Below are 22,204 nucleotides of genomic sequence, written 5' to 3'. Positions count from 1 at the left end.
CAGTGTCCTTCCTGTGTTCCTCTGGTATAGAGGACATGTCAAGGATCCTGCACCTGAAGGTTGTGTGTTCAAATCCAGCCTAATGCTCCTTTTCTACCCATCCACTTCAATAATTACTGCTGAAACTATATCATTCACTTTCCACCTGCATCTCTGCTGTGGTGTAGTGGTATAGTCACGGGTTCTCAACCTGAAGGATGTTGGTTCCAATCCCACCTGAAACTCTTTTTCTGTTTGTTTGCTTCAATACCTCCCAGTGCAATTAAGACTGTCACCTAGACCAAATGCATTGTTCCACAGTAGTATAGTGGAAATGGCATTGGTTTCCCAATCTGGAGTTTCTTGGATCATATCCCAGCTAAAAATAATTTTCTGTTTGATTGCTTCAAAACCTCCTGGTGCATTCATCAGTTCAACAAGAATATCTTCTTATATCTTCTAATATACTTCCTGTGTTCCTCTGGTGTAGTGGACATGTCAAGGGTCCTGGACCTGAAGGTTCTTGGTTTGAATCCAGTCTCCTCGGTTCTGTTTTAATTTTTTTTATGGATATAAACTGGAAGGAAACTATCTGTGACTTGTGAAAACTTGTGAATTGCAGCAACATGTTTTTGAGACAAGATGTCAAACATTTTTATTTAACCTTTCTGATTACGTCTCACTACAAAACACAATTTCACTTTAAGAGCTTTTGTCCATTGTGGTGAAGGGGAAATGTTGCTGACGCATGGTGTCTAAAGTTTTGGGTTCAAATCCAGCCTGAAACTGATTTGTATTCTTGCAGTCGTCCAGCAGAAGGCGCTGTCCCTCCTTTTGTCTCTTTCACAGGATGAATAAAACTATGAATGCATGAATAAAAGGTAAATGATTGATGAAGCTGTTGGATCTTCCAGCTGACGGCAGTGAGCCATGTGTTGGTCCAACCTGCTGACTCGTCCTCTGGATCAGACGCCTGCAGGAACAACACACATTTACAAATAAACTTGATCATTATGAACAAAAGACATGAAGACTGCTGAGTGTTTGTCTGGATAAACTTCCTGCTGAATCCATCACAATAAACTAGACTAGAAGTAAATGTGCCTGACAGCCTCAATTTATCATTAAAAAGACATAAAGAGTAGAGGATCATTGATTTGTGACTTTTTTCAAAGATCTTTGATAATGTATAAAACTACAAATACAAAGATCGTCTATTCTAAGATGCACATATACATATATATGTATGTATATATATGTATGTATGTATGTATGTATGTATATGTGCCTGACAGCATCAATTTCTCATTAAAAAGACATCTTAGAATAGACGATCTTTGTATTTGTAGTTTTTTATATTATCAAAGATCTTTGAAAAAAGTCACAAATCAAAGATCCTCTATTCTGTACGTCTTTTTCCCCAATTTCTCATTAAAACGACATCTTAGAATTAAGGATCTTTGATTTGTGATTTTTTTTTCAAAGATCTTTTAAAGAACTACAAATACAAAGATCGTCTATTCTAAGATGTCTTTTTAATGAGAAATTGGGGCTGTCAGGCACATATACATATATATATATACATATACATATATTTATATATATATATATATTTCTATCATCTCTATGATGGATATAAACTGGAGGAAAACTGTGACACAAACTTGTGAACGTTTTCAATCAATCAACCAAATGTTTAATATTTCTAGCTGCATGATTCTGTGTCAAAAAAAAAAAAAAAAAAATCCAGAGTCTCCTCTGTGGTCTAGTAGAAAAGTTCCAGTCCATAATGCAGCAGGTTCTGGGTTCAAATCCAGCATAAATCTTTTTTTTTTTCAGTTTGTCCTCTTGAGACTTCCTGTTGGATTCACGACATCAAGTTAGGAACAGCACAGTGTCCTTCCTGTGTTCCTCTGGTGTAGTGGACATGTCAAACAGCCTTTTCTACCCATCCACTTCAATAATTACTTGCTGAAACTATATCATTCACTTTCCACCTGTTACCTGCATCTTTGCTGTGGTGTAGTGGTATAGTCATGGGTTCTCAACCTGAAGAATGTTGGTTCCAATTCCACCTGAAACTCTTTTTCTGTTTGTTTGCTTCGATACCTCCCGGTGCATTCATGAGAACACACTCCACCTCTCATGGTATCTCTGCTGTAACATAAAGAATAAATTATGCTCTATGGAGCAGAAGGCTGTGAGTTCAATGCCCACCTTACATTATTATTTTCAGTTTTACTTCACTACTTTTTGCTGAAAACTATACTTTAAACATTCCTTCTGGTGCCTGCAGTTCTACAGTGGTCTAGTGATTGGGTTTGCAACCCAAAGGTTCCTGGTTCAAATCCCAGCTGAAACTCATTTTCTGTTTGCTTCAATACCTCCGGGTGCATTCATGAGAACACACGCCACCTGTCACAGATTTTGGACATCTCAAAATATGGTGTTTTTCTGTTATTTCTGGAAAAGCCACTCTACTACACGCACCAACAGACTATAATAAGACCATTTTGAGAGTTTCGGGGCATTTAAAATTTTTATGACTTTTTCCCAAAAAATTTCGACATGCTATAGTATGACTTTTTTTTCAAAATTCAAATTTTGGACATTGTAAAATATGGTGTTTTTATGTTATTTCTGGCCACATAATGCTCTAATATGTATCAACAGACTATAATAAGACCATTTTGAGCATTTTTAGGCATTTTAAATTTTGACCATTTTTGACAAAAATCAACATGCTATAGTATGACTTTTTTTCAAATTTTGGACATCTCAAAAAATGGTGTTTTTTATGATTTCAGGAAAAAAAATATTCTACTACATGTATCAACAGACTATAATAAGACAATTTTGAAAGTTTCGGGGCATTTGAAAAATGCATGATTTTTTCCCAAAAAAATTCGACATTAAAATTTTGGACATCTCAAAATATGGTGTTTTTTAACATTTCTGGAAAAGTCACCCTACTACATGTATCAACATAAAATAAAATAAGAACATTTTGAAAGTTTCGGGGCAATTTGTCCAAACTGCTGACCGTCGTCCTCTGGATCAGACGCCTGCAGGAACAAGATACATTGTTGCTTTAAATAAACTTGATAATTATAAACAAAAGGCACAAAGACTGCGTGTTTGTCTAGCTAAACTTCCTGCTGAATTCATCAGAACAAACTACCTGCTGATATTTGGTTTGAATCCAGCCTGGATCTTAATTTTTCTTTCATCTTGATTAAAAAAAATATTATAAAAGTTGCCTCGTGGGAATATGCATGGTGCATTGATCAAAACGTTCTTGGTATGAATCCAGCCTGGTTACATGCACATGGATCTAAACTTTTCTGGCCCCGAGCTCCGCCTCCTCTGGTGTAGAGGAAAAGTCAAAGGTTCTGAATCTAAAGGTCACAGGTTTGAATCCAGCATTGATCTTTGATGTATGTCCATTTCTATCATCTCTATGATGATATTCACAGACTGAAACTTTCTTTTTTCGACTTCATTACTTCGTGCTGAGAGACTACTTTTCACATTCCACCTGCTGCCTGCATCTCCACTATGGTCTAGTGGTAATATTGTTGGGTTTGCAACTCTAAGGTTCTTGGTTCAAGTCCCAGCTGAAACTCTTTTTCTGTCTGTGTGCTTCTATGCCTTCTGGTGCATTCATGAGAACACACGCCACCTAGCAATGTATCTCTGCTGTAGTGTAGAGGATAAACTCTGCTCTAGAGAGCAGAAGGCTATGAGTTCAATCCCCACCTTACACTATTATTTTCAGTTTGACTTCACTACTTTCTGCTGACAGACTACTTTACATTCCACCTGCTGTTGCATATCCACTGTGGTCTAGTGGTAATATCGTTGGGTTTGCAATCCAAAGGTTCTTGGTTCAAGTCCCAGCTGAAACTCTTTTTCTGTTTGTGTGCTTCTATACCTTCTGGTGCAGTCATCATAACACACGCCACCTGTCACTGTATCTCTGCTGTAGCATAGAGGATAAACGCTGCTACAGAGAGCAGAAGGTTGTGAGTTCAATCCCCTCCTGAAACTATTATTTATCAGTTTGTCCTCTGAAATGAAGCACTAATAGGAGTAAACGACAAATATAACCCTCGGAGCCACAGCTCAATGGATAACACATGGACTTCACACCACGGAGAACAACAGTTCAAACCCCACTGGATCTCAAAGGACTCACCAACGGAAACTCAAAAGGACTCAAACAAAGGAAACAAGGAGACTCAAGGGAGGAAGGAGAGGAGAGGAGGACAGAGGGGAAGGAAGGAGGAATACACGAAACCAAACTCATACTATTTTTTTTGCAAAAGCCACACCCCTAATTAGCATAACCACGCCCCTTATTTGCATAACCACGCCCACTTTTGGCAAAATTCTGACTTAAAGTAGTACCAGGTCTTGAACCACTGACCTCTGGCACTCCAACCCCTTATACTCCCACTGTGCCATCTCTTTCACACTAAGTTAAAATCGGAACTTCTATATGTTGTTAACCAGAGAGGAGGACTTTTAAAAAAAAAAAAAAAAAAAAAAAAAAAATTAATGAGATTACAAAAAACACCTAAAATCATTATTTACAAAGCCAACTTTGTGATTACAACATAAATCAAAGACATTAACTTTTTTTTCTTAATTACGTCAAATTTCAGAGACAAATAAACTTTGTGGAGACTTTTTACACACAATAAACAGAATAAAAGACTTCAGATTGTCTGTTAAACAACACTTTTCCTCCCAACAAGCCACATTTAGTGAGTGAGGTGACGAGCAGCTGGTCTACAAAGTGTTCCTGAAGGTAACTAACACATGTGGAGCGTCACAGTGACCTTTAACCTCCAGATTCTACTCAGTTTAGTCCTCCAGGAGGTTTGGAGCACATTTAAAGATGTTCCTGACATGTTGTGAGGTGTGTTGGTCAGCAGCTGAGCGTGTGCACTGGTTACCTTGTTCCAGTCCAAGATGGAGGAGTGATGACATCACAGCGTCTCAAAGCTGGTTCATGATGATCCAGATCAGGATCTTCTGGTCTCTGAGACTCAGAGTGGCGCCGCCTGGTGGAGAAGAGCTGCAGAGAGACAAGAGTCAGTGGAGACAGACAGCTCTCCAAACAAATGAACCTTTAGTTGCACCAGACATTAAAATGAACAAGGAATTGAAAAAAACAAGGTCTAATATTTTTTTCCATGTCTATATACAGGGTTACATGAAATAACAGGCTGAACTAAATGTGGTGTATGAGCTATATTATTTTTTATTAATATGAACTTTCTTAGAGAAGTGCATGGTCAGCAGCTGGAGCTTTTCTCCTCATGAGAATGAATGGAGGCTCTGTGAGGTTAACTCTGCAGTAAAACAACGATACATGACTACAGGTTGGAAACAAACAGTGAACATTAAGCATCTTTGCATCAACACATTTCTCTTGGGATGGAAAAAGCTTCATGCAAACACCAAAAACTTTACTGCATTAAAGTTTTTACTCTCTCTTGACGTGTTTTTTTGCTCCAAACAGGAGACGGAAACTCTTTTAGTGAATAAGTTCTGATATGGACATTAAAAACAACAACAAAAACTTGACACAACTTGACCAAAAAAGATGTAAAATGGCCAATAAAGACACGAAATGACCAGAAAAAGATACAACATGACCAAGAAAAGTTTCAGATTGAGAGGCGTGTCTCAGGGAATGTCTTCAGACTGATCCAGTCTGCTGCTGTGACTCACAATAACTCTTCATTTATATGCTGATTATGTCAAAACGTCCCACAAAGCTCCTCTTTGCATCAACACATTTCTGCTGGATGGAAAAACTTGATGCAAACACCAAAAACTTTACTGCATAAAAGAGTTTTTACTCTCTTGAAGAGTTTTTTTGCTCTAAACATTGAAACAAACTAGCGCTGTAAAAACCATGTGGAGAGACAGAAAACAGCTGAAACCTCCTCAAACTACCAACAGTAGCAACATTATCAGTTATTAATCTGACAGAGATATTAAAGATGGGAGTGTGAAAGCCTCAGCTAACAGGAAGGAAGGAATTTCTTTTTCATGAAGAAGGAATTGAAGAAAACAATGGTCTAATATTTTTTTTCCATGTCTGTATATATACAGGCTTACATGAAATAAAAGGCTGAACTAAATATGGTATATGAGCTATATTAATTTTATTAATATGAACTTTCTTAGAGAAGTGCATGGTCAGCAGCTGGAGCTTTTCTCCTCATGAGAATGAATGGAGGCTCTGTGAGGTTAACTCTGCAGTAAAACAACGATACATGACTACAGGTTGGAAACAAACAGTATAATAAACATTTAGCTGCTGGACAAAAGCTTCATTGTCGATGTAAAAAACACGTGGAGAGACAGAAAGAGCCACAACAGCTGAAACCTCCTCAAACTACCAACAGTAGCAACATGATCAGTTATTAATCTGACAGAGATATTAAAGATGGGAGTGTGAAAGCTTCAGCTAACAGCAACACAAACACCTTTTACCTTTGATCCAGTTTCTAATGACGGAGCTCACCTGAGTCTCCTTCAGCTGCTTTTAAAGAGACAATCTGCCCCAAAACATCCTCTTAATGTCCTGATCAGAGTCATTGAAGGCTTCAATCAACACAAGAGACAAAGAACAACAGGAACAACTTTCACCTCTATGTCTTATTGATGAATGAACCGCTCGGTTGGTTGTTTCTGAGCCTCCAAACAGCTTGACAGGCTGCTGGTGGTCAGAGAGAGACATCAGCTGATCACTACCGCTTCACCCAACACACACACTACCACGGCACATTCCCACTGCAGTGATCAATAACAAGGTGAAGCGGAGTTATCCCTCTGGGAATGAGGACAGGAGAAAGAAACAGCATGGAGATGAAAACCAGCAGTCAGGTAAGAGTCCTCTCTCTCTCTCCGGGGGGGAGAGTGGGAGGGACTAGTCCGTGTTTCAGGTAAATAGATGATACAGATATCTTAGTGAAGAAATAAATGTCGTGAAATATGATGACAATGGTGCTAAATAATGATCTAAATCACCATTTGAAGTTTATGAAAGTAAAACAAGTGCAGCCGATTTGATGGAGCTGAATTAATAATAGCATTATCTATATTCAGGTCAATATATACCAAAGATGCATTTTTATCTTTAAGTATATGTATATTCCAAATTCCATTCCTAAAGCTTTCAGTGAATATTTCCATGTCAACTCACAATTACATAAGTACAATAAACAATTAACAAGATTACACCCTCCTCACTATCGGGCAGTTCTCCTTAAAACACAGAGGATCAATACTCTGGAATGATCAATTTAATAGTTCAATACAGTTTTCCTCTCTGAATATATACAAGAACAATTTAGTGGCTGCTCTGATTGCTCAGGTCACTAAGTAGTACACGCGCTCATGCACAGGTACGTATGCACGCGCACACACGCATATACACACATACATTTCTACACTTTTGTTTTTATTTTACTTTTAATATTGGTATCATTTGCTTCATTTTTATTTTATTTGTTTGTGTGATAGTTACTTGTTTTAATTTAACTTGTGAATTTTAATATAGATAGAGGCCCTGTTGTTATCTCATTATCCTTGTCTTTTGTCTTATTTGTGCAAAATAAAAAAAATTCAAAACTTCAAACTTCTATATTTCACAGGTGTATGATTAATCTTCTCACAAGCAGCAAGACTCAAAATTCAATCTTTGTCAATATTTATCCATGACTTTCCATTCTGTATAAGTGCAGTTGTAACTCCAGTAGCAGTAAAATGCTAGAAGGCAGCCAGCAGCAGACGGAGCCCACCGGGGTTCACCTCAGCGTCCTGTTAATGGAGGTAAACAGGACTAGTCCCTCCCACTCTCCCACCCGGAGAGAGAGGACTCTTACCTGACTGCTGCTCTTCATCTCCATGCTGTTTCTTTCTCCTGTCCTCATTCCCAGAGGGATAACTCCGCTTCACCTTGTCCATTTTTTCGGGAAAAAGTCATAACATTTTAAAACAGCCTGAATTTCTCCAGCCAGCCTGCACAGTAAAACCGCTTCAGATGATCCAGAACATGGTGCTCCTGGTCTCCAACCAGCCAAAAGGTCCCATGTCCCACCGCTGCTCATTGAGCTCCTCTTCTACCTGCTGCAGCATCAGATTCAGATCTCTAATGCTGCCTACAGAGTTGTCTCCGGTCCTGCTCCTACCTACCTGAACCTGATTCAGACATATGCTACCTCACCACTTCTGAGCTCTTCCAGTGAACGGTTCTGGCTCTGCCCCCCCTTGGTCCAAGGCAATCCAGACTCTTTGCATTTCTTGTTCCCCGCTGGTGGAACCACTACCAGTTCTACCAGAGCAGGGGCGTCCCTCTCTACCTTTAAAACCTCCTGAAGACCTTCAGAGAGCATCTTCTCTCCTAGCACCACACCATAATTATACTCCTCAAAGAATTGTCACTAGACCTTATTGATGCACTAATAGCTCTTATTGCACTAGACCTTGATTGTTTGTTTTTATTCTTCCTGTAAGTCGCTTTGGATAAAAGCGTCTGCTAAATGACTAAATGTAAATGTAAATAGTCTTATCATAGTCCGTTGATACGTGTAGTATAATTTTTTTTCAGAAATAACAAAAAAACACCATATTATGAGATGTCCAAAATTAGAATAACAGTCAAACTATAGCATGTTGATTTCTGTCAAAAAAGGTCACATTTTAAAATGCCTAAAATTCCTTTAAATGGTCTTATTATAGTCTGCAGATACATATTAGAGCATTTTGTGGCCAGAAATCACACAAAAAACGCCATATTTTGAGATGTCCAGAATTTGAAGGAAAAAAAAAAAGTCATACTATAGCATGTCGATTTTTTTCGGGAAAAAGTCATAAAATTTTCAAACGGCCCAAGACTTTCAAAATGGTCTTATTATAATCTGTTGATACATGTAGTAGGGTGGCTTTTCCAAAAATAACAAATAACACCATATTTTGAGATGTCCAAAATTTGAAAAACAGTCATACTATAGCATGTTGATTTCTGTCAAAAAAGGTCAAATTTTAAAATGCCTAAAAATGCTTTAAATGGTCTTATTATAGTCTGTTGATACATATTAGAGCATTTTGTGGCCAGAAATCACAAAAAAACACCACATTTTGACATTTAAAATTAACTGCCTGAATTTCTCAAACTGGTCTTATTATAGTCTGTTGATGCATGTAGCAGAATATTTTCCCAGAAATAACAAATCTCAGCATGCTTTGAGCTGTTTCTCTGCTCCACTCAGCTCTGACAGACAGTGTGACTCTCTGAGCTGCAGAGTTCCAGTCAGCTGCTGCTGATCAGCTGTTTCCTCTCTGCAGCTCTCTGCACTACTGACCTTCTTCACTGATCATCAGAGGCTCTGTGTGTCCATCACACACTGGCAACACGCTGCACAACAACAACAACAACAACAATATCAACAACCTGTCTCCTCTGCTTCTTCTTCAGGTGTGTTGGAGGTTGGCAGACAGCGACCTGGAGCAGCAGCGCCCCCCTCTGGTGGTCTGGAGGAGGAGCACACTGCTACGATGGGACACTTTTCTCTCAGAGAGAGATGAAGACGTGCAGCAGAGAACCGGGCGGGACTCGAACCCGTGTCTCTGTGGTCAGGACTCAGCCTCAGTCTCTTTTCTTCTTTAATGTTATTGTGGTGTTCGGGTCTCTCCGAGCCTCTCAACTCATCCTGAACTGTTTGTTTAATTAACTAGAAAACTTGACATTTGAAAAAGTCTATATATACTCTACTATAGCATGGCATCATTTTTCCTCAAAAAATCATAACATTTTCAAACAACCCGAAACTCTCAAAAAAGATCAGATTTTGAGATGTCCAAAATTTGAAAAAAAAAAGTCATACTATAGCATGTCGATTTTTGCCAAAAATTGTGACATTTTAAAATGCCTAAAAATGCTTAAAATATTTATATTATGGTCTGTCGATATATGTAGACGGGTGGCTTTTCCTGCAATAACAAAAAAATACCATATTTTGAAATGTCCAAAATTTTAAATTTGAAAAAAAAAGTCATGTCAAAATTTTTCATGAACAATCCATAATATTTTTAAATGTACTGAAACTTTCAAAATGGTCTTATTATAGTCTGTTGATGATGATGATGATGATGATGGTGGTGGTGGTGGTGGTGGTAAATAAACTGCAATTGTAGCACCTTTCTAGTCACTTTAACACTACTTTCATACAATAAGAAATGTGCAAACTGGTTCAGTATCTTGTCCAAGTTTCCTCCATCATGGAGTCTGTCCTGGTCAGGGATCGAACCAGCGACCTTCAGATCATCTGAGCCTCTCATGGAGGGACGAACAGCGCCTCCTGCTGGACGAGGAGAACAAGTGCAGGAAGACTTTTACAAATGGCGACCTGCACCTGCATTGTTTAGTTTTTAATGATGTTTCTAGTTATTTAAATTAAGGTGAATTTCCTCTAAGGGCCACAAGAGGGCGCCACTACTTTTTCAAAAACTTCATTCATGAGTCTGACAGTCTGCATGGAGGTTGGAGTCCGGCCCGGTGCTCTGCTGCATGTCTCCATCTCTCTCTGTCTCTGTCTCTGTCACATGAAGCTGAAAATAACTAGAAACATTGGCTTCATTTATAAAGTGTGAGATGTTTGTCACAAAGTGTCACATGAAGCTGATAAATGTCTTTAATACAACAGAAGCTGAGCCTTAAGTTCTAATAATTTAAAATTTTGGACATCTCATAATATGGTGTTTTTATGATTTCTGGCCACGTGAGGCTCTAATATGTATCATCAGACTATGATAGGAGCATTTTGAGCATTTTTAGGCATTTTAAAATTTGACCATTTTTGACAAAAAACAACATACTATAGTATGATTTTTTTCAAATTTTGGACATCTCGAAATATGATGTTTTTTCTGTTATTTCTGGAAAAGCCACTCTACTACATGTATCAGCAGACTATGATTGGACAATTTTTAATTTTTTTTAGCATTTTTAGCGATTTTGAGATTTCACCATTTTTTGCAAAAATTGACATGCTATAGTATGACTTTTTTTTTTTTTTTTTTTCAAATTTTGCACATCTCAATATATGGGTATTTTTTTGTTATTTCTGGAAAAAAATGTGATACTACATTTATCAACAGACTATAAAACTTCATACAACAGATGTTGCAAATGATCAAACTGGTTCAGTATCTTGTCCAAGTCTCCTTCAGCATGGAGTCTGTCCTGGTCGGGGATCGAACCGGCGACGGCTGCAGACTGTCAGAAACATTAGTGGTAGTGGCGCCCTCTTGTGGCCAATAGGGGAAATGCAAGTTTAATTCCGTGCGTGCAGCAGAGCACCGGGCCGGACTCGAACCTCCATGCAGACTGTCAGACACATGAATCTCAGTTTTTGTAACAGTAGTGGCGCCCTCTTGTGGCCGCTAGGGGAAATGCAGGTTTATTTCCGTGGCCGAGAGGTTAGAGAACCGGGCTTGTACTTTGTACACTTTATAAATGAAGCCAATGTTTCTAGTTATTTCCAGCTTCATGTGACAGAGACAGAGACAGAGAGAGATGGAGACATGCAGCAGAGCACCGGGCCGGACTCGAACCTCCATGCAGACTGTCAGACACATGAATGAAGGTTTTGAAAAAGTAGTGGCGCCCTCTTGTGGCCGTTAGGGGAAAATCACCTTTATTTAAATAACTAGAAACATCATTAAAAACTAAACAATGCAGGTGCAGGTCGCCATTTGTAAAAGTCTTCCTGCACTTGTGTTCCTCGTCCAGCAGGAGGCGCTGTTCGTCCCTCCATGAGAGGCTCAGATGATCTGAAGGTCGCTGGTTCGATCCCTGGCCAGGACAGACTCCATGATGGAGGAAACTTGGACAAGATACTGAACCAGTTTGATCATTTGTTACATCTGTTGTATGAAAGTAGAGTTAAAGTGACTAGAAAGGTGCTACAACCTGTCTCTGTCATAGAAAGTTGAAAATTAACTAAAAATATCTTTAAAAACAAATAAATTCTGACGCCAACTCATGATGAGAATGTTTGTTTGTATGTTAGTCAACAGGAAGATGAGCTTGTTGTGTCTCCCTCTGCTGGCCAGGAGAGAGAATACACTTAAAGCACATTGATTTAATTTATAAAGTGTGAAATGTGAGTCAAAATGCCTTAAAATGGTCTTATTATAGTCTGATGATACATATTAGAGCATAATGTGACCAGAAATAACAAAAAAACACAAAATTTTGAGATGTCCAAAATTAGAAATTCTCTGCTGGTGGTTTTTACAGCACTAGATTGACAATGTTTCGAGCAAAAAAACACCTCAAGAGAGAGTAAAAACAGTTTTATGCAGAAATTTTTGGTGTTTGCATCAAGCTTTTCCCATCCCAGGAGAAATGTGTTGATGCAAAGATGACTTTTGTGGGACGTTTTGACATAATCAGCATATAAATGAAGAGTTATTGTGAGTCACAGCAGCAGACTGGATCAGTCTGAAGACATTCAGCTGTTTCTGAGACATGCCTCTCAGTCTGAAATCCCTCTAAAACTTCTAAGTCTTTTTGGTCGTTTTTTTTGTCTTTTCTTGATCATTTTGTGTATTTTTTGGTCATGTTGTGTCTTTCCTTGGTCATTTTGTGTCTTTTTTTGGTTATTTTGTGTCTTTTTTTGGTTATTTTGTGTCTTTTTTGGTAATTTTGTGCATTTTTTGGGACAATTTTTACATTTATTTTGGACAATATTTACATCTTTTTTGGTCAATTTGTGTCAATTAGAATTTATTCACTAAAAGAGTTTCCGTCTCCTGTTTGCAGCAAAAAAATCACCTCAAGAGAGTAAAAACTTTTATGCACAGAAGTTTTTGGTGTTTGCATGAAGCTTTTTCCATCCCAAGAGAAATGTGTTGATGCAAAGACGCTTTATGTTCACTGTTTGTTTCCAACCTGTAGTCATGTATCGTTGTTTTACTGCAGAGTTAACCTCACAGAGCCTCCATTCATTCTCATGAGGAGAAAAGCTCCAGCTGCTGACCATGCACTTCTCTAAGAAAGTTCATATTAATAAAGTTAATATAGCTCATGTTATTTCATGTAACCCTGTATATATACAGACATGGAAAAAAATATTAGACCATTGCTTTATTCAGTTTCTTGTTAATTTTGTGTCTTTTTTTTAATCATTTTGTCTTTGTTGTCTTTTTTGGTCATTGTGATTTTTTTTTGCTCATGTGCCCTTTTTGGGAATTGTAGCTTTTTTTTTTTTTTTTTTTTTTTAACATTGTTTTTGGTTATTTTGTGTCTTTTCGGGGGGATTTTGTGTCAGCACAGTACAATAATTTACAAACAAATTAATTGGTAAACATGTTTATTATCTTTACATAAATATTCTGACATTTGTGCATGACTTTCAACACAAATGTGATAAATATTCAGTGTAAATACCTGCATCTTTTTTCTTTTTTTTTTACTTGTGAACGTTTTCAATCAATCAACCAAATGTTTAATATTTCTAAGTGCATGATTCTGTGTCAAAAAAAAAACAGGAATCCAGTGTCTCCTCTGTGGTCTAGTGGAAAAGGTCCAGTCCATAATGCAGCAGGTTCTGGGTTCAAATCCAGCAAAAATCTTTTTTTTTTTTTTTCAGTTTGTCCTCTTGAGACGTCCTGCTGCATTCATGACATCAAGTTATGAACAGCACAGTTTCCTTCATGTGTTCCTCTGGTATCGTGGACATGTCAAGGGTCCTACACCTGAAGGTTGTGTGTTCAAGTCCAGCCTGAAATAGCCTTTTCTACCCATCCACTCCAATAATTACACTCCAATCGTTCACTTTCCACCTGTCACCTGCATCTCTGCTGTGGTGTAGTGGTATAGTCATGGGTTCTCAACCTGAAGACAAAAATCAACATGTTTTCCAAATTTTGGACATTTCAAAATATGGTGTTTTTTTGTTATTTCTGGCCACATAATGCTCTAATATGTATCAACAGACTATAATCAGACCATTTTGAGAGTTTCTGGGTCAAAGTCTGAAGTCAAACTTTTCTGGCTCCAAGCTCCGCCTCCTCTGGTGGAGAGGAAGAGTCTAGGGTTCTGGACCTGAAGGTCACAGGTTTGAATCCAGCATTGATCTTTGATAAATATCAGCTTCTATCATCTCTGTGATGGAAATAAACTGGAGGATTTGTATTCTTGCAGTCGTCCAGCAGGAGGCGCTGTCCCTCCTTTTGTCTCTTTCACAGGATGAATAAAACTATGAATGCATGAATAAAAGAGAAATGATTGATGAAGCTGTTGGATCTTCCAGCTGACGGCAGTGAGCCATGTGTTGGTCCAACCTGCTGACTCGTCCTCTGGATCAGACGCCTGCAGGAACAACACACATTTACAAATAAACTTCATCATTATGAACAAAAGACATGAAGACTGCTGAGTGTTTGTCTGGATAAACTTCCTGCTGAATCCATCAGAATAAACTAGACTAGAAGTAAATGTGCCTGACAGCCTCAATTTATCATTAAAAAGATATAAAGAGTAGAGGATCATTGATTTGTGACTTTTTTCAAAGATCTTTGATAATATAAAAAACTACAAATACAAAGATCGTCTATTCTAAGATGCACATATACATATATATATATATCATATACATATATATATATATATATATATGTATGTATGTATATGTGCCTGACGGCATCAATTTCTCATTAAAAAGACATCTTAGAATAGACGATCTTTGTATTTGTAGTTTTTTATATTATCAAAGATCTTTGAAAAAAGTCACAAATCAAAGATCCTCTATTCTGTACGCCTTTTCCCCCAATTTCTCATTAAAACGACATCTTAGAATTAAGGATCTTTGATTTGTGATTTTTTTTCAAAGATCTTTTAAAGAACTACAAATACAAAGATCATCTATTCTAAGATGTCTTTTAATGAGAAATTGAGGCTGTCAGGCACACACACACACACACACACACACACACACATATATATATATATATATATATTTCTATCATCTCTATGATGGATATAAACTGGAGAAAAACTGTGACACAAACTTGTGAACGTTTTCAATCAATCAACCAAATGTTTAATATTTCTAACTGCATGATTCTGTGTCAAAAAAAAAAAAAAATCCCAGTGTCTCCTCTGTGGTCTAGTGGAAAAGTTCCAGTCCATAATGCAGCAGGTTCTGGGTTCAAATCCAGCATAAATCTTTTTTCAGTTTGTCCTCTTGAGACTTCCTGTTGGATTCATGACATCAAGTTAGGAACAGCACAGTTTCTCTCCTGTATTCCTCTGGTATAGTGGACATGTCGAGGATCCTGCACCTGAAGGTTATGTGTTCAAATCCAGCCTAAAACCTCCTTTTCTACCCATCCACTTCAATAATTACTTGCTGAAACTATATCATTCACTTTCCACCTGTTACCTGCATCTCTGCTGTGGTGTAGAGGTATAGTCATGGGTCCTCAACCTGAAGAACATTGGTTCCAATCCCTCCTGAAACTCTTTTTCTGTTTGTTTGCTTCAATACCTCCCAGTGCAATTAAGAGTGTCACCTAGACCAAATGCATTGTTCCACAGTGGTATAGTGGAAATGTCATTGGGTTCCCAATCTGGGGGTTCTTGGATCATATCCCAGCTGAAAATAATTTTCTGTTTAAGTGCTTCAAAACCTCCTGGTGCATTCATCAGTTCAACAAGAATATCTTCTTATATCTTCTAAAATACTTCCCGTGTTCCTCTGGTGTAGTGGACATGTCAAGGGTCCTGGACCTGAAGGTTCTTGGTTTAAATCCAATCTCCTCGGTTCTGTTTTCATTTTTTTTTTTAATGGATATAAACTGGAAGGAAATTATCTGTGACTTGTGAAAACTTGTGGATTGCAGCAACATGTTTTTAAGGCAAGATGTCAAACATTTTTTTTAACCTTTCTGATTACGTCTCACTACAAAACACAATTTCACTTTAAGAGCTTTTGTCCGTTGTGGTGAAGGGGAAATGTTGCTGACACATGGTGTCTGAAGTTTTGGGTTCAAATCCAGCCTGAAACTTTGTTTTTTCGACTTCACTACTTCCTGCTGACAGACTATTTTTCACATTCCACCTGCTACCTGCATCTCCACTGTGGTCTAGAGGTAATATTGTTAGGTTTGCAATCCAAAGGTTCTTGGTTCAAGTCCCAGCTGAAACTCTTTTTCTGTTTGTGTGCTTCTATACCTTCTGGTGCAGTCATCATACCACACGCCACCTGCTGCTGTATCTCTGCTGTAGCATAGAGGATAAACACTGCTACAGAAAGCAGAAGGTTGTGAGTTCAATCCCCACCTTACACTAATATTTTCAGTTTGACTTCACTACTTTCTGCTGACAGACTACTTTACATTCCACCTGCTGTTACAAATCCACTGTGGTCTAGTGGTAATATTGTTGAGTTTGCAATCCAAAGGTTCTTGGTTCAAGTCCCACCTGAAACTCTTTTTCTGTTTGTGTGCTTCTATACCTTCTGGTGAAGTCATCATAACACACGCCACCTGTCACTGTATCTCTGCTGTAGCATAGAGGATAAACACTGCTACAGAAAGCAGAAGGTTGTGAGTTCAATCCCCTCCAGAAACTATTACTTATCAGTTTGTCCTCTGAAAACAAGCACTAATAGGAGTAAACGACAACTATAACCCTCGGAGCCACAGCTCAATGGATAACACATGGACTTCACACCACGGAGAACATCGGTTCAAACCCCACTGGATCTCAAAGGACTCACCAACGGAAACTCAAAAACAAACAAAGGAAACAAGGAGACACACTGGAAGAGGATCAAGGAGAGGAGAGGAGAGGAGAGGAGGACAGAGGGGAAGGAAGGAGGAGGAATACACGAAACCAAACTCATACTATTTTTTTGCAAAAGCCACACCCCCTAATTAGCATAACCACACCCATTATTTGCATAACCACGCCCACTTTTGCCAAAATTCTGACTTAAAGTAGTACCAGGTCTTGAACCACTGACCTCTGGCACTCCAACCCCTTATACTTCCACTGTGCCATCTCTTTCACACTAAGTTGATGTCGGAACTTCTATATGTTCTTAACCGGAGAGGAGGACTTGTAAAAAAAAAAAAAAAAAGTTATTAAAAATTAAAAACATCAAAAAAACACAAGAAAAGCCTAAAATCATTATTTACAAAGCCAACTTTGTGATTACAACATAAATCAAAGACATTAACTTGTTTTTTCTTAATTACCTCAAATTTCAGAGACAAATAAACTTTGTGGAGACTTTTTACACACAATAAACAGAATAAAAGACTTCAGATTGTCTGTTAAACGACACTTTTCCTCCCAACGAGCCACATTTAGTGAGTGAGGTGACGAGCAGCTGATCTACAAAGTCTTCCTGAAGGTAACTAACACATGTGGAGCGTCACAGTGACCTTTAACCTCCAGATTCTACTCAGTTTAGTCCTCCAGGAGGTTTGCAGCACATTTAAAGATGTTCCTGACATGTTGTGAGGTGTGTTGCTCAGCAGCTGAGCGTGTGCACTGCTTACCTTGTTCCAGTCCAAGATGGAGGAGTGATGACATCACAGCGTCTCAAAGCAGGTTCATGATGATCCGGATCAGGATCTTCTGGTCTCTGAGACTCAGAGTGGCGCCGCCTGGTGGAGAAGAGCTGCAGAGAGACAAGAGTCAGTGGAGACAGACAGCTCTCCAAACAAATGAACCTTTAGTTGCACCAGACATTAAAATGAACAAGAAACTGAAGAAAACAAGGTCTAATATTTTTTTCCATGTCTATATATATACAGGGTTACATGAAATAACAGGCTGAACTAAATGTGTGGTATATGAGCTATATTAGTTTTTATTAATATGAACTTTCTTAGAGAAGTGCATGGTCAGCAGCTGGAGCTTTTCTCCTCATGAGAATGAATGGAGGCTCTGTGAGGTTAACTCTGCAGTAAAACAACGATACATGACTACAGGTTGGAAACAAACAGTGAACATTAAGCATCTTTGCATCAACACATTTCTCTTGGGATGGAAAAAGCTTCATGCAAACACCAAAAACTTTACTGCATTAAAGTTTTTACTCTCTCTTGACGTGTTTTTTTGCTCCAAACAGGAGACGGAAACTCTTTTAGTGAATGAGTTCTGATGTGGACATTAAAAACAACAACAAAAAAGACACAACTTGACCAAAAAAGATGTAAAATGACCAAAAAGACAAGTTTTAGAGTGATTTCAGATTGAGAGGCGTGTCTCAGGGAATGTCTTCAGACTGATCCAGTCTGCTGCTGTGACTCACAATAACTCTTCATTTATATGCTGATTATGTCAAAACGTCCCACAAAAGTCCTCTTTGCATCAGCACATTTCTGCTGGATGGAAAAATCTTGATGCAAACACCAAAAACTTTACTGCATAAAAGAGTTTTTACTCTCTTGAAGAGTTTTTTTTTGCTCTAAACATTGAAACAATGTAGCGCTGTAAAAACCATGTGGAGAGACAGAAAACAGCTGAAACCTCCTCAAACTACCAACAGTAGCAACATGATCAGTTTATAATCTGACAGAGATATTAAAGATGGGAGTGTGAAAGCTTCAGCTAACAGCAACACAAACACCTTTTACCTTTGATCCAGTTTCTAATGACGGAGCTCACCTGAGTCTCCTTCAGCTGCTTTTAAAGAGACAATCTGCCCCAAAACATCCTCTTAATGTCCTGATCAGAGTCATTGAAGGCTTCAATCAACACAAGAGACAAAGAACAACAGGAACAACTTTCACCTCTATGTCTTATTGATGAATGAACCGCTGGGTTGGTTGTTTCTGAGCCTCGTATTCTCTTTGTGTTGTTACCTGTCACCAGGTAAACCGGAACAATCCAACAAACATGATTTAAAACAGTCAAATGACTCGTTTCTTCTCCAGGATTCTCTCACTAATCATCAGAAGAAACAGAAAGTTGAACCGTGAGTTCCCGTGTGTGTAAACAGCGGATGGGCAGTTCAGGGACCACATGGTGCGTTCACTTGCAACTCTGAGAAACTCAAGTTCCCCCTTTTGCCATCCAGTGACTCTTAACAAGAAGGAAAGCTGTGTGCACGTCATCCTGTCTGTAAAGCTGTCTTAGTGCTCTGAGAGGTCTTAAAGGGTTAAAAAGTGCTTGTAAATGCTTGAAATTCTTACTGTATTTCTAAATCCCAAATTCAACAATTACAATGAAAATAACCAATAACAAGAGTAGTCATAATAATAATAATAATAATAATAATAATAATAATAATAAAAGGCATTTAAATTATTTTTACATCTCTTTTTTTCTCTCTCTGACTCTCGGACTGATGATATCAGTTATTGTTGTTACATTTTAAATAAATAGTTTCAATGAGTCACTGTGTAGTAGCGCTTAATGAAAATATGACGTATGCATTAATGAATGAATAGATGCATGAGAATATCTCCAAGCTGAAATCAAACTGGTGGATGTGGAGAGTCATTAATCTAATCATTATAGTTATCATTCATATCTGACGTCGATCATGTCCCGGTGAACCGGGCTGCATGCACGGGCGCGTATCTGCATGTGCACGAGCACTCTCCGGTCCCGGTTTGGGGTTTTTCTTTTTAAATATGAGTGAGCTCATTACTCACAAGAAACTCCAGAGCTTTGCGTTGTTTTCCTGCAGCCGCTCTCCTTTTTCCTCCACACGTCTGTCTGACTGTCTGTCTGACTGTCTGTCTGTCTGACTGTCTGTCTGACTGTCTGTCTGTCCGTCCGTCTGTCTGTCTGTCTGCAGCAGGTTCATGATGATCCGGATCAGGATCTTCTGGTCTCTGAGACTCAGAGTGGCGCCGCCTGGTGGAGAAGAGCTGCAGAGAGACAAGAATCAGCTGCTGCAACAAACAGCAGTGACGTCAGCAACCACGTCAGAGCAGCTGGGTGATTGTCATGAAGTCAGTCTAACTTCTGTCTGTGAAGATTATAAGGACAAACTTTATTAAACTAAATAATTTCACTTTTTTATGAATGAACAATATAGCCAAAATGAGGCACAATTCATTGTTTTGTGTTAAAATAATATATTTTTTATATTTTTAAACATATTTTTGATTCACAATTTCATGACTGTAATGCCTCCAGATACTAATTTCATGGTTTTCGCAACACTTATATACAATAAATATTTAATGAACTTTATAAGAATAAATATACATTTGTTTAAAAATGTATAATTTAATTTAACAGAATATAATCAAACAATGGTTTTTAACAATGTAGAAAGAACAAAATCTGAATGAAAATTGATGAGAAAAAATGGTCAAATGTTCAGTAATGATAGAATTGTTTGCATTAAAATATGTGTATATTTTAATAAAATACATTCTGGTGATACCAGCTACCCTTGAGCATATTTAAGTGCTTGCCAGAGAAAAAAAACAACTAAAATAAACCTTCTGTTGTTGTTGTTTTTTATTTAAAAATGTGTTACTGTAATGAATTTTGCTCACAGTGTCTCTAAAAATGTCAGAAAATACCTTAAACATCTTAAATTAGATGATAAATTCATATTAAACAGTGACTTTAGATTGTATATGTTATAAAGGGTCAAATAAAATACGTATTTAATGCTCTTGTATTTTTGCTATGAGCTGTACCATGTTCATGAGAATCACCCAGCTCCTCCTACCTGAACTCCTTCACCTCCTGCTGCTCCTCCACCTGCTCCACTCCTCCACCGAGGCTCCTGCTGCACCTTTCTTCAGGTGTGTTGGAGGTCGGCAGACAGCGACCTGGAGCAGCAGCGCCCCCCTCTGGTGGTCTGGAGGAGGAGCACACTGCTACGATGGGACACTTTCCTCTCAGAGAGAGATGAAGACATGCAGCAGAGAACCGGGCGGGACTCGAACCCGTGTCTCTGTGGTCAGGACTCAGTCTCAGTCTCTTTTCTTCTTTAATGTTATTGTGGTGTTCGGGTCTCTCCGAGCCTCTCAACTCATCCTCAACTGTTTGTTTAATTAGCTAGAAAACTGGATATTTTAAAAAGTCTATATATACTCTACTATAGCATGTCATCATTTTTCTTGAAAAAGTCATAACATTTTCAAACAACCCGAAACTCTCAAAATATTCTTATTGTCATCTGTTCATGTGTGTAGTAGGGTGGCTTTTCCAGAAATAACACAAAAACCACCATATTTTGAGATAAAAAAAAGTCATACTATAGTATGTCGATTTTTGCCGAAAATTGTGACATTTTAAAATGCCTAAAAATGCTTAAAATATTTATATTATAGTCTTTGTTGATACATGTAGATGGGTGGCTTTTCCTGCAATAACAAAAAAAATACCATATTTTGAAATGTCCAAAATTTTATATTTGAAAAAAAAAAGTAATGTCAAAATTTTTCGTGAAAAATCCATAATATTTTTAAATGCACTGAAACTTTCAAAATGGTCTTATTATAGTCTGTTGATGATGATGATGGTAAATTGTCTGCATTTGTAGCACCTTTCTAGTCACTTTAACTCTACTTTCATACAACAGATGTCCCAAATGATGGTGAATTTCCCCCTAAAGGCCACAAGAGGGCGCCACTACTTTTTCCAAAAAACCTTCATTCATGTGTCTGACAGTCTGCATGGAGGTTCGAGTCCGGCCCGGTGCTCTGCTGCATGTCTCCATCTCTCTCTGTCTCTGTCTCTGTCACATGAAGATGAAAATAACTAGAAACATTGGCTTCATTTATAAAGTGTGAGATGTTTGTCACAAAGTGTCACATGAAGCTGAAAATGTCTTTAATACAACAGAAGCTGAGCCTTCAGTTCTAATAATTTAAAATTCTTATTGTTATTCATATCTCATAATATGGTGTTTTTGTGATTTCTGGCCACGTGAGGCTCTAATATGTATTATCAGACTATGATAGGAGCATTTTGAGCATTTTTAGGCATTTTAAAATTTGACCATTTTTGACAAAAAACAACATACTATAGTATGACTTTTTTCAAATTTTGGACATCTCGAAATATGGTGTTTTTTCTGTTATTTCTGGAAAAGCCACTCTACTACATGTATCAGCAGACTATAATTGGACAATTTTTATTTTTTTTAGCATTTTTAGCGATTTTGAGATTTCACCATTTTTTGCAAAAATTGACATGCTATAGTAT

At 37.9% G+C, this 22,204-nt stretch overlaps 1 long non-coding RNA gene across 1 annotated transcript; it reads right to left on the bottom strand.

Annotated features, from left to right (window-relative positions):
• Positions 1-13,411: 13,411 nt before the first annotated feature.
• Positions 13,412-18,848, bottom strand: LOC131962685 (uncharacterized). Its single transcript, XR_009389953.1, has 3 exons — positions 18,661-18,848; positions 17,578-17,699; positions 13,412-14,380 (listed from the first exon to the last, which is right to left on the bottom strand). It is a non-coding gene; the product is annotated as an uncharacterized LOC131962685 (long non-coding RNA).
• Positions 18,849-22,204: the final 3,356 nt, after the last annotated feature.

This window comes from Centropristis striata, chromosome 24, assembly GCF_030273125.1.
Source record: "Centropristis striata isolate RG_2023a ecotype Rhode Island chromosome 24, C.striata_1.0, whole genome shotgun sequence".
Taxonomy (NCBI): domain Eukaryota; kingdom Metazoa; phylum Chordata; class Actinopteri; order Perciformes; family Serranidae; genus Centropristis; species Centropristis striata.
The sequence above is the reverse complement of the archived record's forward strand: the minus strand, read 5'-3'. Positions and strand labels throughout refer to the sequence as shown.